At 46.1% G+C, this 16,588-nt stretch overlaps 1 long non-coding RNA gene across 1 annotated transcript; it reads left to right on the top strand.

The window, feature by feature from the left end:
• Positions 1-1,881: 1,881 nt before the first annotated feature.
• On the top strand, positions 1,882-2,690 carry LOC311114680. Its single transcript, XR_014611139.1, has 3 exons — positions 1,882-2,056; positions 2,465-2,526; positions 2,630-2,690. It is a non-coding gene; the product is annotated as an uncharacterized lncRNA (long non-coding RNA).
• The last annotated feature ends 13,898 nt before the right edge of the window (positions 2,691-16,588 follow it).

Here is a 16,588-nt window from a genome sequence, read left to right as displayed (position 1 = left end):
TAATTGTACTGCACATATGGAAAGGAAATCCCAGCAGAATTGGTAATAGCAGCAGCAGAGATGTTTTTGGGTGTCAGAGATTTTAGTGCAGAAGAATTACAGGGGGATTTGAAAAAAGGGATCCCAGCCTCCCAGGCTGACGGCCTGGTGTAGGATCTGTTACGGCCAAAGTAGTGGGTCGGGGTGGTGGGTTTGTTGGGGATAGAGGTATGGATCTAGGGTTAGATGTTGGTGCAATTAATTTTTTCCCCATTTGCCTTTTGCCTTTATTGTTAACTAAATGTGCAATGCACTTTCCGAACTGTGAAAGGCAGCAATGCGCAACAAAGTGTCTAGTCTGCCGGAAAACCACACGAAGAAGAAGAAGAAGACAAATTAAATAAAACGACACAGGCTTTTGGAATTAAAGAACAGTTTAATTGTTTGTATTTATCACCACCCAACGTTTTGAAATACCGAACAATAATACACTAGCGGCACCCATTCGATATACAGTGCCTTCAGAAAGTATTCATACCCCTTGACTTATTCCACATTTTGTTGTGTTACAGCCTGAATTCAAAATGGATGAAATTGATTGTTTTTCTCACCCATCTAAACACAATACAATAATGACAAAGTGAAAACCTGTTTTCAGAAATGTTTGCAAATGTATTGAAAATTCAAAAGGCAATCGCACATCTGAGCTATCTTTGTTGCAGGTGCATGGTAACACCTGACGAAGGCCTTGAGGCCGATACGTAAAGCTTAATGAAGAGCAGTGTGCGGGTTTCTTACTTTTTATCAAATGTATTTCAAATGAAATACAGAAATATCTTATTTACATAAGTATTCACACCTCTGAGTCAATACTTTGTAGAAGCACTTTTGGCAGTGATTACAGCTGTGAGTCTTTCTGGGTAAGTCTCTAAGAGCGTTCCACACCTGGATTGTACAAAATGTCCCATTATTCTTTTCATAATTCGGCCACTCAGGAACATTCACTGTCTTCTTGGTAAGCATCTCCAGTGTAGATTTGGCCTTGTGTTTTAGGTTATGGTCCTGTCGAATGGTGAATTAATCTCCCAGTGTCTTGTGGAAAGCAGACTGAACCAGGTTTTCCTCTAGGATTTTAGGATCCCTTCTCTGGAACTAAGGGGCTTAGCCCGAACCAGGAAAAACAGCCCCAAACCATATTCCTCCTCCACCAAACTTTACAGTTGGCACTATGCATTCGGACAGATTCCAGATTCATCCGTCAGACTGCCAGATGGTGAAGCATGACCCATCCCTCCAGAGAACGCGTTTTCACTGCTCCAGAGTCCAATGGCGGCGAGCTTACCACCACTACAGCCAATGCTTAGCATTGCGCCTGGTGATCTTAGGATTGTGTGTGGCTGCTTGGCCATGGAAACCCATTTCATGAAGCTCCCGATGAACTGTTTTGTGCTGACGTTGCTTCCAGAGGCAGTTTGGAACTCGGTAGTGAGTGTTGCAACCGAGGACTAACGATTTTTACGCGCTACGCGCTTCAGTACTCGGCGTTCCCGTTTTGTAAGCTTGTGTGGCCTACCACTTCGCAGCTGAGCCGTTGTTGCGCCTAGATGTTTCCACTTCATAATAACAGCACTTACAGTTGACCGGGGCAGCTCTAGCAGGCCAGCAGAAATTTGCCGAACTGACTTGTTGGTAAGGTGGCATCCTCTGACGGTGCCACGTTGAAAGTCATTGAGCTCTTCAGTACGGGCCATTCTACTGCATATGTTTGTCTATGGAGATTGCATGGCTGTGTGCTTGATTTGATACACCTGTCAGCAACGGGGTGTGGCTGAAATAGCCGAATCAACGAATTTGAAGGGGTGTTCACATACTTTTGGTTATGTAGTGTAGATGGAGCACCAATTCGCTAGCCTGGATTTTGGATCATGCATGGAGCGACTAGAGTAGATAGTTCACCGGAGAAAATAGACCTCATTTGAAATGTTCAAACATGTAACCAACGCGTTTGAACAATTTTCTTGTTTTTAGTTCTCATCTGTTCATGCGACAGACTGGAATGCTAAATGTGTTTTCTCAAGTAAGTCATGTTACTGCTTTCCCTTATTTGTGTGTAGTTTTACTTGTGTAACGTGTTAACATCAACAACGACAATAACGCAAGCTAGCTAGCCTAGCTAGTTAACGTTACTTGGCTAGCTTGCTAACGTTAGATGGCTTGCTAATGTTAGCTACTTAACTAGCTAGAAACATGAACTTGGCAGTTGCTAGCTAGCTAAATGATGGGGTAAATGCTGTTAAATTCGCTAGATTGCTATCTGGTTGTGCCCTTGCAAGCAGAGTTACTTAGCTAGCTAGCTTGCTAACATTAGATGGTTTGTTAACATAAGTTAGCTAGCTAGCTAACAACATTGACCAACGTTATATGCACATTCAGAGGAGAAAAAAGCCCCTTTATTCATGTTGCTACTCTGGTGTCTTTCAATTAGGGCAATGGCCAGCACCAGCCTCGTATTCACCACAGCACCATGTGGATGTGTTAGCCATGGAGGTATGTAACGTTACATTCACTTAGCCCAGATGAGACTTTGCCTATTTGTTTTTTCTTGCACAGTATTTACTTCATTTCAGTGTAGCGTTATTGTTTCAAACAGGGCCAGTAGAGAGACAATACAACAGGCCAAGGGTGCCAAGTTTGGTCTGCAGAAATTAAGGTAAGAACATAACTGTTACCAACTTAAATGTTTTTATAGACTGTCACAAATGTATAATGAACAAAAATATAAACGCAACATGTAAAGTGTTGGTCCCATGTTTCATGAGCTGAAATAAAAAAGGCCAGACATTTTTGATACACACAAAAACCTTTTCTCTCATATTTTGTGCACAAATTTGTTTACATCCCTGTTAGTAAGCATTTCTCCTTTGCCAAGATAATCCATCCACCTGATATGTGGCATATCAAGAAAGCTGATCAAACAACATGATCATTACACAGGTGCACCTTGTGCTGGGGACAATAAAATGCCACTGTGCAGTTGTCACACAACACAATGCCACAGATGTCTCAAGTTTTGAGGGAGCGTGCAATTGGCATGCTGACTGCAGAAATGTCCACCAGAGCTGTTGGCAGAGAATTTAATGTTCATTTCTCTACCATAAGCCGCCTCCAATGTCGTTTTAGAGAATTTGGCAGTACGTCCAACTGGCCTCACAACAGCAGACCACGTGTAACCACGCCAGCCCAGGACCTCCATATCTGGCTTCTTCACCTGCAGGATCATCTGAGACCAGCCACCCGGACAGCTGAAACTGAGGAGTATTTCTATCTGTAATAAAGCCCTGTTGTAGGGAAAAACCCATTCTGATTGGCTTGGCGTGGCTCCCAAGTGGGTGGACCTATGCCCTCCCAGGCCCACCCATGGCTGCAGCCCTGCCCAGTCATGTGAAATCCAAAGATTAGGGCCTAATTAATTTATTTCAATTGGCTGATTGACTGAGGATCAACATCATGTAATAAAGCCCTTTTGTAGGGAAAAACCCATTCTGATTGGCTTGGCGTGGCTCCCAAGTGGGTGGACCTATGCCCTCCCAGGCCCACCCATGGCTGCAGCCCTGCCCAGTCATGTGAAATCCAAAGATTAGGGCCTAATTAATTTATTTCAATTGGCTGATTGACTGAGGATCAACATCATGTAATAAAGCCCTTTTGTAGGGAAAAACCCATTCTGATTGGCTTGGCGTGGCTCCCAAGTGTGTGGACCTATGCCCTCCCAGGCCCACCCATGGCTGCAGCCCTGCCCAGTCATGTGAAATCCAAAGATTAGGGCCTGATTAATTTATTTCAATTGACTGATTGACTGAGGATCAACATCAAGTCTTGGACCACCTGTCTCAAAGCCAACATCTACCCCCAAGCCACAATACTATTCCAACAGCTGAACCCTGGGCTGACTACTGCACCTTACCACACACTTACCATTTATTAACATTCTGTACACACTGAAATTACTTTCTAGTGTACATTATCATAGTACAGTAGCCTCAAACACAAATGTCTCACTACACCTTGTCACGTCTCCTCCCGTTGCTCCCCTTCGGCGCTCTGATTCACCGGTCTACTGAGCCACCGGTCTGAGTGCACCACCTCGGCAACACCGGAATGGAAATCCAACGCACCCTAATCACCTCCAGCGCACCAGCACCTCATCATCTCAACACTACCCCTATTTAGCCCTGGACTGTTCTGTAGGATGTTGTGTGTGATTGTTTTGCTTCGTGTCATGTACTCTATCTTTGTTAATTCTCTTTGTCATTGTTTAAGTAAACCTTGACCTTGTTAATTCCTGCGTCTGCATCCTGCCTCGTCGTATACTCAGTACTCGTCACAGAATCACACACCAAACGAAAATGGATGCAGCAGGAGTTTCCCAGTGCCTCGACCAGCACCAGCAGCAGCTTGCCCAGTTGAACGTCGTCATGCAGGATGTGCTCCAAACTCTGCATAATCTGCCCAGCGCTCCGGTTCTACCTCAGGGAGCGACGAATGCCTCCAATCCACCTGTCCCTGGGCTATCACCCACTTCTGCGGGAACCTCGCCCTACCGGAGCACTTTGACGGTAAAACTACTAAATGTAGAGGCTTCCTGCTACAGGTTTCACTTTATCTGGCGCGTCAGCCTGGGGCATATCCATCTGACCAAGCCAGGATAGCGCTGGTGATTTTGCTACTTAAGGGAAAGGCGCTGGATCGGGCCACAGCAGTCTGGGAAGGAGAGGAGGCAGTGGCACTACCCTACCCCACCTTCCTCGCTTGGTTCAGGGCGGTGTTTGATCATCCCACGGAGGGAAAGGACGGGGGTGAGCGTCTCCTCCATCTACAACAGAGCGAGGGGCCCGCCTCCGAGTACGCTCTGAGCTTTCGCGCGGTGGTGGCGTCTTCTGGCTGGAATGAGCGTGCTCTGGGCACGGCCTTCAGAAGAGGCTTACGGGAGGACATTAAGACGGAATTCGCATGTCGGGACGATGAGATGGAACTTGATACCCTTATCACCACGTCCATCCGTCTTGACAAAATGTTGCGAGAGAGACAACGTTCCCAACACCTCCTGGAGCTTCGACGCTCACCCCATCTAAGCTATGGAAGCCGCCCTGATTCCGAGTCCTCACCCATGGAGGTGGGCAGCACCCCCTACACCCCCACAGCACACAGATCTCCTGGCAGCTCCCGCCGCTGCGCCGTGAGTGTGACGTGATCTCCTATCACAAAACCATTGTTTTTAGTTCCCATAACGGTGACTGGTTATTCCTTATCTTCCATTTCTACTGCAATGATAGATTACGGATCAGCAGGGAACCTTATAGATAGGGAGCTGTTTTCTGAATGGGGGTTGCCCACCGTGCCACTGCCATCTCCGCTACACGTCACCTTATTGGGCAATAAACCCCTTGGGTCAGGCACCATTACGCACGTCACTCTCCCCATCCCCATCACCATTCCAACACTACCGGAGCACCACGAGGAGCTGTCATTCCACATCGTCACGTCACCTCTTCACCGGATCGTCTTGGGATTGCCCTGGCTCAGACTACACAACCCCACCATCAATTGGATCACCAAGAGGATCACAGCCTGGTCCACCTCATCCCGGAAGACCTGCCTGCCGGTGGTTTGTCCGGAGTCCGCCCTCCAGCCCAACATTCCACGTGAGTACGCAGATCTCTCCGATGTCATCTAAGGCTACATGTCTCCCTCCTCACAGGCCCTGGGACTGCACCATTGACCTACTGGAGGGACAACACCCCCCGAAGAGTCGCATTTACCCCCTTTCCATGGCGGAGACTGAGGCCATGGAGAAGTATGTGGCAGAGACCCTGACACAGGGGTTCATCAGACGCTCTACCTCTCCTGCCTCTGCCAGCTTCTTCTTCGTGGCCAAAAAAGACGGAGGACTGAGACCATGCATTGACTACAGGGGGCTGAACGCAGTCACCACCAAGTACCGGTACCCCCTCCCTCTGGTTCCGTCGGCCATCGAGCAGCTACGAGTGGCCCGGTACTTTACCAAGTTGGACCTGAGGAGTGCCTACAACCTGATCCAAATCCGGGAAGGAGACGAGTGGAAGACGGAATTCAGCAATACCTCAGGCCACTATGAATACTGCGTCATGCCCTAAGGCCTCGCCAACGCACCATCTGTGTTCCAGTCCTTCGTCAATGACGTGTTCCGGGACATGCTGAGTAGACAGGTGGTGGTGTACATCGATGATATCCTGATCTACTCGGCTACGTTCGAGGAACATGTCAGGGACGTCCGAGCTGTCCTACTCCGCCTCCGGGAACACAACCTGTTGGTGAAAGGGGAGAAATGCGAATTCCACCAACAGGCCATCTCCTTCCTAGGATACAGGATCAGTCCTCAGGGGGTGTTCATGGAAGGAGTGAAGACGGACGCCGTCAGGTCATCGCCAGTTCCTACCATCATCAAGGGCCTACAGAGCTTCCTGGGCTTCGCCAAATTCTACCGGCGTTTCATCAGGTCCTTCAGCTCCATAGCCACCCCGCTCACCTCTCTCCTTAAGGGTGGGCCTCAGAAGCTGACCTGGAATCCTGTGGCTGATGATTCCTTCAAGAGGCTGATCCTAAAACACCCAGAGCCCTTTCGTCCTTTAATCCTGGAGGTGGACGCATCGGAGGAGGGCGTGGGTGCGGTCCTCTCCCAGCGGCACGGTAAGCCAGAGAAAATGTATCCCTGTGCCTTTTTCTCTAAAAGCTTACCCCCGCAGAGAGGAACTATGGAGTTGGAGACAGGGAGCTGTTGGCGGTGGTCCTCGCTCTGGAGGAATGGAGACACTGGCTGGAGGGCGCAGTACATCCATTCCGGATTATTACTGACCACCGGAATTTGGAGCACATACGGGCAGCGAAACGAATGAACTCTCGTCAAGCCAGGTGGGCCCAATTTCTTACTCGATTTCAATTCATTCTGTCCTACCGCCCAGGATCCCAGAATGTGAAAGCTGACGCACTCTCCAGGATGCACCATACCGGAGAAAGGAAGGATCTGTGGGGTCCTATCCTACCCTCGTCTCTCATCGTTGCACCTGTCATCTGGGATGTGGACGAAGACATCCGCCTGGCGGCTCAGGAGGACCCGGCGCCTGCCAACGCCCCTCCGGGGCGCGTGTATGTACCCATCAGTGTCCGTGACCGCCTGCTGATCTGGGCGCACACCACCCTTATGGCAGGGCACTCTGGTATTACGCGCACCCTGCATTCTCTAGCCCAAAAATACTGGTGGCCCACCTTGGCTTCTGATGTGTCCCGCTGTGTCAACTCCTGTTCCGTATGTTCCCAAAAGAAGACACCTCGGAACGCCCCGGCAGGCAAACTAGTTCCTCTCCCAGTGCCTCAGCGACCTTGGTCACACCTGTCCATAGACTTTGTCACCGACCTTCCACGTTCTGACGGTTTCACCACAGTCATGGTGGTCGTACATCCGTTCTCCAAATCATGCCGTTTATTGCCACTAACTGGTCTTCCTTCTGCTCTCCAGGTCGCTGAGGTCCTGTTCCAACAGATCTTCCGGCATTATGGACTCACCTCAACACAGGAGAAGTCAAGAAGTTCCTTTGATTGGTTCCTTATGGAGGATTTGCATGATTCAACAGAGTCATGGATGTCCTTAGATATGGGTCTGGAATGGTCCAACTCACTCTCCTCCGCTGCATCATTGTCCAATAGTACACTATATATACAAAAGTATGTGGATACCCCTTCAAATTAGTGGATTCGGTTATTTCAGCCACAACCGTTACATAACATCATGCACACAGCCATGCAATCTCCATAGACAAACATTTGCAGTAGAATGGCCTTACTGAAGAGCTCAGTGACTATTAATGTGGCACCGTCATAGGATGTTACCTTTCCAACAAGTCCGTTCAGCAAAATTCTGCCTTGTTATAGCTGCCCTGGTCAACTGTAAGTGCTGTTATTGTGAAGTGGAAACATCTAGGAGCAACGTCTCAGCCACGAAGTGGTAGGCCACACAAGCTCACAGAATGGGACCGCCGTGTGCTGAAGCGTGTAGCACGTAACAATTGTCTGTCCTCAGTTGCAACACTCACTACCAAGTTCCAAACTGACTCTGGAAGCAACGTCAGCACAAGAACTGTTCGTCTGGAGCTCCATGAAATGAGTTGGCCGAGCAGCCGCACACAAGCCTAAGATCACCATGCGCAATGCCAAGCGTTGGATGGAGTGGTGTAAAGCTCGCCGCCATTGGACTCCGGAGCAGTGGAAACGCGTTCTCTAGAGTGATGAATCATGCTTCACGATTTGGCAGTCCGACGGACAAATCTGGGTTTGGCGGATGCCAGGAGAACGCTACCTGCCCCAATGCATAGTGCCAACTATAAAGTTTGGTGGAGGAGGAATAATGGTCTGTGGCTGTTTTTCATGGTTGGGGCCAGGCCCCTTAGTTCCAGTGAAGGGAAATCTTAACGCTACAGCATACAATGACATTCTAGACAATTCTGTGCTTCCCATAGCACTCACATCTATAGTCATGAAATGCTTTGAAAGGCTGGTCATGGCTCACATCAACACCATCATCCCAGACACCCTGGACACACCCCAATTCACATACCGCCCCAACAGATCCACAGATGCCACAATATCTATTGCAGTCCACACTGCCTTTTCCCACCAGGTCAAAAGGAACACCTACGTGAGAATGCTGTTCATTGACTACAGCTCAGCGTTCAAGACCATAGTGCCTCGAAGAGCATCACTAAGCTAAGGTCCCTGGGACTTAACACCTCCCTCTGCAACTGGATCCTGGACTTCCTGACGGACCACCCCCAGGTGGTGAGGGTAGGCAACAACACATCCACCATGCTGACACTCAACAAGGGGGCCTCTCAGGGGTGCGTGCTTAGTCCTCTCTGTTCACCTACGACTGTGTGGCAATGCACAACTCCAACACCATCATTAAGTTTGCAGACGAGACAACGGTGGTAGATCACAGACGACAATGACACAGCCTATAAGAGAGGAGGAGGTCAGTGACCTGGCAGTGTGGTGCCAGCAGTGGCGACCCGTCATTCAGGGCAGGTGGGACAGTGTTTTGTTGCCTGTTTTGCATGTTATTTTGGCATTAATTCGTGTCACATATCAGTTCGCAAACAATGTAAAAACAAAGGTATTGAGTGAATAAAGCTGCATACAAACATGGTCTCTTTCTTGCTTTCTTGAGTAAGGCAGCTCCAAAATGCAGTTGTTTCAGCCTAGCTCAGCGCTTTCTGTGGTGGAGGGGCAGCCAGCGGAAAATACAGCGCGTAGACATTGGTCATCTTCTCTACTTGCGCCGTGATTGGCTCAGTGTTCTGTCACTCATGGGGACACTACGTCATCGCAGAATCTACAGGGAGAGCTAAGCAGTTCAAGCCCTCTTTGGGTGCTGCCATAGATTAGAAGTTCCCGTCCAAGAAGGCACAAGGTCATTGGCCACAGATAAAATTACATCAAATCACGTTATATCTACCGTAGCTTTGATTGGACTGATCATGTCAACATCATACTTTCAAAATCTTAGCTAGCAAGCTAGACAAGCAGTCATCATCATGAATCACATCAACAACCTACTGGCAAATCCTTTTCAATCCTTGTTATATGAAGAGAAAATATACATAAAACGTATCAGTGCTCATCGGCCATTGGACATAAACATTACACAACAAGTCGGAAATTGCAAATTCAACAATGAGTGGTTTGGAAGGAATCAGTGGCTAACTGCAAGTGTTGAAAAGCAATCACTATTTTGCTTCCCCTGCCTGCTATTCGGTGGAGAGGGTGTGTGGTCCAAGTCTGGGTTAAATGATTTAAAACATCTGTCTGGAAGGGTCTCTTTTCCAAGCTTAAACGGATAAACATTCACGCACAACACCATGGGCCAGAAAAGGTTGAATACATTGGCCATGCTGTCAACCCAGCACGACTTCTGCCGCGTTCAAAACAACTGGACACTCGGAACTGGGAAATCTCAGACTTCATTGAGTTCAAGACAACTGGGAACTCTGGAAAAAATGAGCTCCGACTTAGAAAATAAGTTTTGAACGGTCATCCAACTCGGAATTCCAAGTCAGAAACTTGGGCCTCTTTCTAGAGCTCCGACCTGAAGATCACTGACGCCATGATTCGACTTTGTTTTTTTCAGAGTTCATTAGTTCTCTTGAAAGCACTATACATCCAGATAATGCCAGACTTTGATGACAAAGTTTTAAGATAAAATTTGCCCACAAGAAGGACCACCTCCCCACCTTCCTGTTCAAGTGAGCACAGCACAACGGTGATTCCAAAGATGTCTTGCATGCTGCTGCATAAATTATGTAATATGCCAGGGAGATATGTATAATGTACAGTGCCTTGCAAAACTATTCATCCCCCTTGGCGTGTTTCCTATTTTGTTGCATTACAACCTGGAATTTAAATGGATTTTTATTTGGATTTGATGTAATGGACATACACAAAATAGTCCAAATTGGTGAAGTTAATGAAAAGTTTCAAAAAGTTCTAAAAAATAAATTATGCATATGTATTCAACCCCTTTGCTATGAAGCCCCTAAATAAGATCTGGTGCAACCAATTACCTTCAGAAGTCACATAATTAGTTAAATAAAGTCTGCCTGTGTGCAAACTGAGTGTCACATAATCTCAGTATATATATATACACACACAGTGGGGAGAACAAGTATTTGATACACTGCCGATTCTGCAGGTTTTCCTACTTACAAAGCATGTAGAGGTCTGTAATTTTTATCATAGGTACACTTCAACTGTGAGAGACGGAATCTAAAACAAAAATCCAGAAAATCACAGTGTATGATTTTTAAGTAATTAATTTGCATTGTATTGCATGACATAAGTATTTGATCACCTACCAACCAGTAAGAATTCTGGCTCTCACAGACCTGTTAGTTTTTCTTTAAGATGCCCTCCTGTTCTACACTCATTACCTGTATTAACTGCACCTGTTTGAACTCGTTACCTGTATAAAAGACACCTGTCCACACACTCAATCAAACAAACTCCAACCTCTCCACAATGGCCAAGACCAGAGAGCTGTGTAAGGACATCAGGGATAAAATTGTAGACCTGCACAAGGCTGGGATGGGCTACAGGACAATAGGCAAGCAGCTTGGTGAGAAGGCAACAACTGTTGGCGCAATTATTAGAAAATGGAAGAAGTTCAAGATGACGGTCAATCACCCTCGGTCTGGGGCTCCATGCAAGATCTCACCTCGTCGGGCATCAATGATCATGAGGAAGATGAGGGATCAGCCCAGAACTACACAGCAGGACCTGGTCAATGACCTGAAGAGCGCTGGGACAACAGTCTCAAAGAAAACCATTAGTAACACACTACGCCGTCATGGATTAAAATCCTGCAGCGCACGCAAGGTCCCTCTGCTCAAGCCAGCGCATGTCCAGGCCCGTCTAAAGTTTGCCAATGACCATCTGGATGATCCAGAGGAGGAATGGGAGAAGGTCATGTGGTCTGATGAGACAAAAATATAGCTTTTTGGTCTAAACTCCACTCGCCGTGTTTGGAGGAAGAAGAAGGATGAGTACAACCCCAAGAACACCATCCCAACCCTGAAGCATGGAGGTGGAAACATCATTCTTTGGGGATGCTTTTCTGCAAAGGGGACAGGACGACTGCACCGTGTTGAGGGGAGGATGGATGGGGCCATGTATCGCGAGATCTTGGCCAACAACCTCCTTCCCTCAGTAAGAGCAATGAAGATGGGTCATGGCTGGGTCTTCCAGCATGACAACGACCCGAAACACACAGCCAGGGCAACTAAGGAGTGGCTCTGTAAGAGGCATCTCAAGGTCCTGGAGTGGCCTAGCCAGTCTCCAGACCTGAACCCAATAGAAAATCTTTGGAGGGAGCTGAAAGTCCGTATTGCCCAGTGACAGCCCCGAAAACTGAAGGATCTGGAGAAGGTCTGTATAGAGGAGTGGGCCAAAATCCCTGCTGCAGTGTGTGCAAACCTGGTCAAGACCTACAGGAAACGTATGATCTCTGTAATTGCAAACAAAGGTTTCTGTACCAAATATTAAGTTCTGCTTTTCTGATGTATCAAATACTTATGTCATGCAATAAAATGCAAATTAATTACTTAAAAATCATACAATGTGATTTTCTGGATTTTTAGATTCCGTCTCTCACAGTTGAAGTGTACCTATGATAAAAATTACAGACCTCTACATGCTTTGTAAGTAGGAAAACCTGCGAAATCGGCAGTGTATCAAATACTTGTTCTCCCCACTGTATATATATATATATATATATATATATATATATATATATATATATATATATATATATATATACCTGTTCTGAAAGGTCCCAGAGTCTGCAACACCACTAAGCAAGGGGCACCACCAAGCAAGTGGCACCATGAAGACCAAGGAGCTCTCCAAACAGGTCAGGGACAAAGTTGTGGAGAAGTACAGATCAGGGTTGGGTTATAAAAAAAATCGGAAACTTTTAACATCCCACGGAGCACCATTAAATCCATTATAAAAAAATGGAAAGAATATGGCACCACAACAAACCTGCCAAGAGAGGGCCGCCCACCAAAACTCACGGACCAGGCAAGGAGGGCATTAATCAGAGAGGTGACAAAGAGGCCAAAGATAACCCTGAAGGAGCTGCAAAGCTCCACAGCGGAGATTGGAGTATCTGTCCATAGGACCACTTTAAGCCGTACACTCCACAGAGCTGGGCTTTACCGAAGAGTGGCCAGAAAAAAGCCATTGCTTAAAGAAAAAATAAGCAAACACGTTTGGTGTTCGCCAAAAGCCATGTGGGAGACTCACCAAACATATGGAAGAAGGTACTCTGGTCAGATGAGACTAAAATTTAGCTTTTTGGCCATCAAGGAAAACGCTATGTCTGGCGCAAACCCAACACCTCTCATCACCCCAAGAACACCATCCCCACAGTGAAGCATGATGGTGGCAGCATCATGCTGTGGGGATGTTTTTCATCGGCAGGGACTGGGAAACTGGTCAGAATTGAAGGAATGATGGATGGCGCTAAATACAGGGAAATTCTTGAGGGAAACCTGTTTCAGTCTTCCAGAGATTTGAGATTGGGATGGTGGTTCACCTTCCTGCAGGACAATGACCCTAAGCATACTGCTAAAGCAACACTCGAATGGTTTAAAGGGAAACATTTAAATGTCTTGGAATGGCCTAGTTAAAGCCCAGACCTAAATCCAATTGAGAATCTGTGGTATGACTTAAAGATTGCTGTACACCAGTGGAACCCATCCAACTTGAAGGAGCTGGAGCAGTTTTGCTTTGAAGAATGGGCAAAAATCCCAGTAGCTAGATGTGCCAAGCTTATAGAGACATACCCCAAGAGACTTGCAGCTGTAATTGCTGCAAAAGGTGGCTCTACCAAGTATTGACTTTGGGGGGGGTGAATAGTTATGCACGTTCAAGTTCTGTTTTTTGGTCTTATTTTTTGTTTGTTTCACAAGAAAAAATATGTTGCATCTTCAAAGTGGTAGGCATGTTGTGTAAATGATACAAACCCCAAAAAAATCAATTTTAATTCCAGGTTGTAAGGCAACAAAATAGGAAAAACGCCAAGGAGGGTGAAAACTTTCACAAGCCACTGTAGCTAAGAAAGTAATACTAAGTGTATGTTTGTAGTAAGCTGTTAGTAGCCCATGTGCCTCACCCTAATAATTTGGTCCCTTTCCCCCTCATAACATAGCCTACTGTTCTGACTTGGTGGTGCACATGTAGCCTATAGCCTGTTTTAGAGAAATGTCATCGAACATTGTAAGAGCTTTTTTTGTCTGCTTATATGCCCCCTTTATTTATCCTACGGTTCTGACTTGGTGTACAGGGAGAATACTGTAAGAACCGCCCATGTTCTGAATACTGTCGCTGTACGTTTCAAAAGTGCTGAACAAATAGTTAGTTATTTTGACTACGTCCATCTTAGCTCGCTTATTAATGTCTTAATCGGAATTACAAATTGCCTCATCCACTCATCATTCCCTTATGCCATAGTTTGTACATCACAATTGTTATAGGTCTATTGCTTATAGAGGTCTATCTCATTAGTATCTTATTCATCATTTTAGGCAATGCTGGAATGATTTCATTGTTTTGCTTACTTTGTGTATTATAATTAGCTCATGTGCTTTTCTTGACGAGGAGGAGATACTATATAATGTTGTTGGGTCTGTAACAATGTTTGCCAGTGACAGTCTCTTCCCATTCAAATATTTGTTTTCAACAAAAAGTTCAGTAATAGACCCATCTAATTCCAGTTGATATTGCGAGGGTTGTTTTGTTTGCGCAATGCTCTGTCTTTAGGTCGGTATATTGTCTATAAAAGTGGATCCTCATGATTGTATTTTCCTTCCTTTTTAGACCACATAGGCCTAATAAAATATTTCAAATGGTAGACTAACCAAGTGTCTCTCGCTCTCTCTCTCTCTGTCTGTGTGGTGACTTAAAGAAGAGTAAAGTTAAGGCCTCAACATCTTGCTGAATTTATCTAACTAACATCTGAATTTCTGTCGGTGTCCATTTTGAAAGTGCTGAACGAATAGGCCTACCTCATTGCAGATCGTTTGCTTACACTTGCTTATACTTAGAGCTAAGTGTCAATGATATAAGAACAAACATTATGAATTTACTGAACATAAATGTAATGAAGTTTGTGTATGGTTCATAAGTCAAAACTCATTTTGGCATTCGTTATTATTGAAGGAGAATGTGGTTCTTATCGACTTACACAAATCCACAAGGAGTCAGTAGTAACCACATTTGTTAAAGAATGTCACCTATATCAGCTATGGTTTTTAAAAAGGCAGTAAATGAGGCTGAATTAACTGTTTCGCTGCCAGATAAGGCTCCGCTGATAGCCAGGTGTAGCGGTGGTAAGGATTCACTCCATGGTGCTGAATGGAAAGCTCTGGTGTTGGGAAAGCTTTATGTAGGCCCTAACATTTTGTGGGCACCGTTTGTCACCGTTATATTGCAATTAATGTATTGTTTAGTGTTGTGTAGTGGCTTTGCTGGCATGCATCCCCCACCAAGATTTACATGCTAAAATCGCCAATGAGTGCCAGGATAACAACCTTTCCCTCAATGTCAATAAGATAAAGGAGCTGATCGTGGACTACAGGAAATGGAGGGCCGAGCACGCTCCCATTCACATCGACCGGGCTGTAGTGGAGCGGGTCGAGAGCTTAAAATTCCTTGGTGTCAACATCACGAAGGATTTATCATGGTCCAAACACACCAATACAGTCATGAAGAGGGCACGACAACACCTTTTCCCCTTCAGGAGGCTGAAAATATTTGGCATGGGCCCTCAGATCCTCAAAAAGTTATACAGCTGCACCATCGAGAGCAACTTAACTGGCTGCATCAATGCTTGGTATGGCAACTGCTTGGCATCCGACCGCAAGGCGCTACAGAGGGTAGTGAGTACGGCCCAGTACATCACTGGGGCTGAGCTCCCTGCCATCCAGGACCTCTATACCAGGCGGTGTCAGAGGTAGTCCCAAAAAATTGTAAAAGACTCCAGCCACAGACTGTTCTCTCTGCTACCACACGGCAAGCGGTACCAATGCACCAAGTCTGGAACCAACAGGACTCTGAACAGCTTCTAACCCCAAGCCATAAGACTTCTAAACAAGACTGCTAAATACCTAATGAAATGGGCACCCAGACTAGCTGCATTGAACCTTTTTTGCACTGACACTGCACAAACACTGGACTCTACCCACACACACTTAAAGGCGCTGCATGGTCAATCCACTGTCTGCATTGGCCGTGCAGCATTTACGGTGGTATGGCCTCTGCAGAAGTCAGGGCATTCATACTTCTTTCGCTTCGTGGCGCAGTGCATAGCTGTTGTGAAGTAAGTTATCAAGGAAGTGAGTTTGTGTTTATACAGGACCTCCCGCCCCTACCTGCCGTCAACCAATCATGTCAATGCGGAGCTATTCGGAGCCCTCCGCATTGTTACAAAATTTGGGAGGCACACAGCGATGCGGTACGGAGCTCAAGTTGGCCTCTGCGTGCCTCCGGAGGCTCCGGAATTGCGTCACACTCTCCATACGAAGTCTACGACCACATTTTCGGATCAAGCATAAGTTGGCTCGTACACTGACACCCCAACACACACATAACCTGCACACACGTATACTGACGCCACACACACACGTTGCTGCTCCTGTCTATTATCTATCCTGTTACTTAGTCACTTTACCCCTACCTATATATACAGTAAATAGCTACCTCAATTTCTTTAAAAAAAAAAAAGTACTTTAAGGAAAATGTTTTAATATATTTTCTCATTTTTTACTTTTATGTTTAGCTAAAAATATATACAAGTATACATTAAGGGGTGTGTAATAGAATAAACGTGGCAAAAACAAATGTAGACATTAATAAATGCATTTCTATAGCTTCCTACATATTTTTTTTAAACGGTGGGGGAGTGCCAAGATGGAGGCACCGTGGCTTTAAAACAGCGCCCTGGTAGTCATCTAGTGTATTTATA

Source organism: Coregonus lavaretus (genome assembly GCF_964263955.1).
Source record: "Coregonus lavaretus genome assembly, contig: HAP1_SCAFFOLD_1160, whole genome shotgun sequence".
NCBI lineage: Eukaryota > Metazoa > Chordata > Actinopteri > Salmoniformes > Salmonidae > Coregonus > Coregonus lavaretus.
This window is presented reverse-complemented; position numbering and strand designations above follow the sequence as displayed.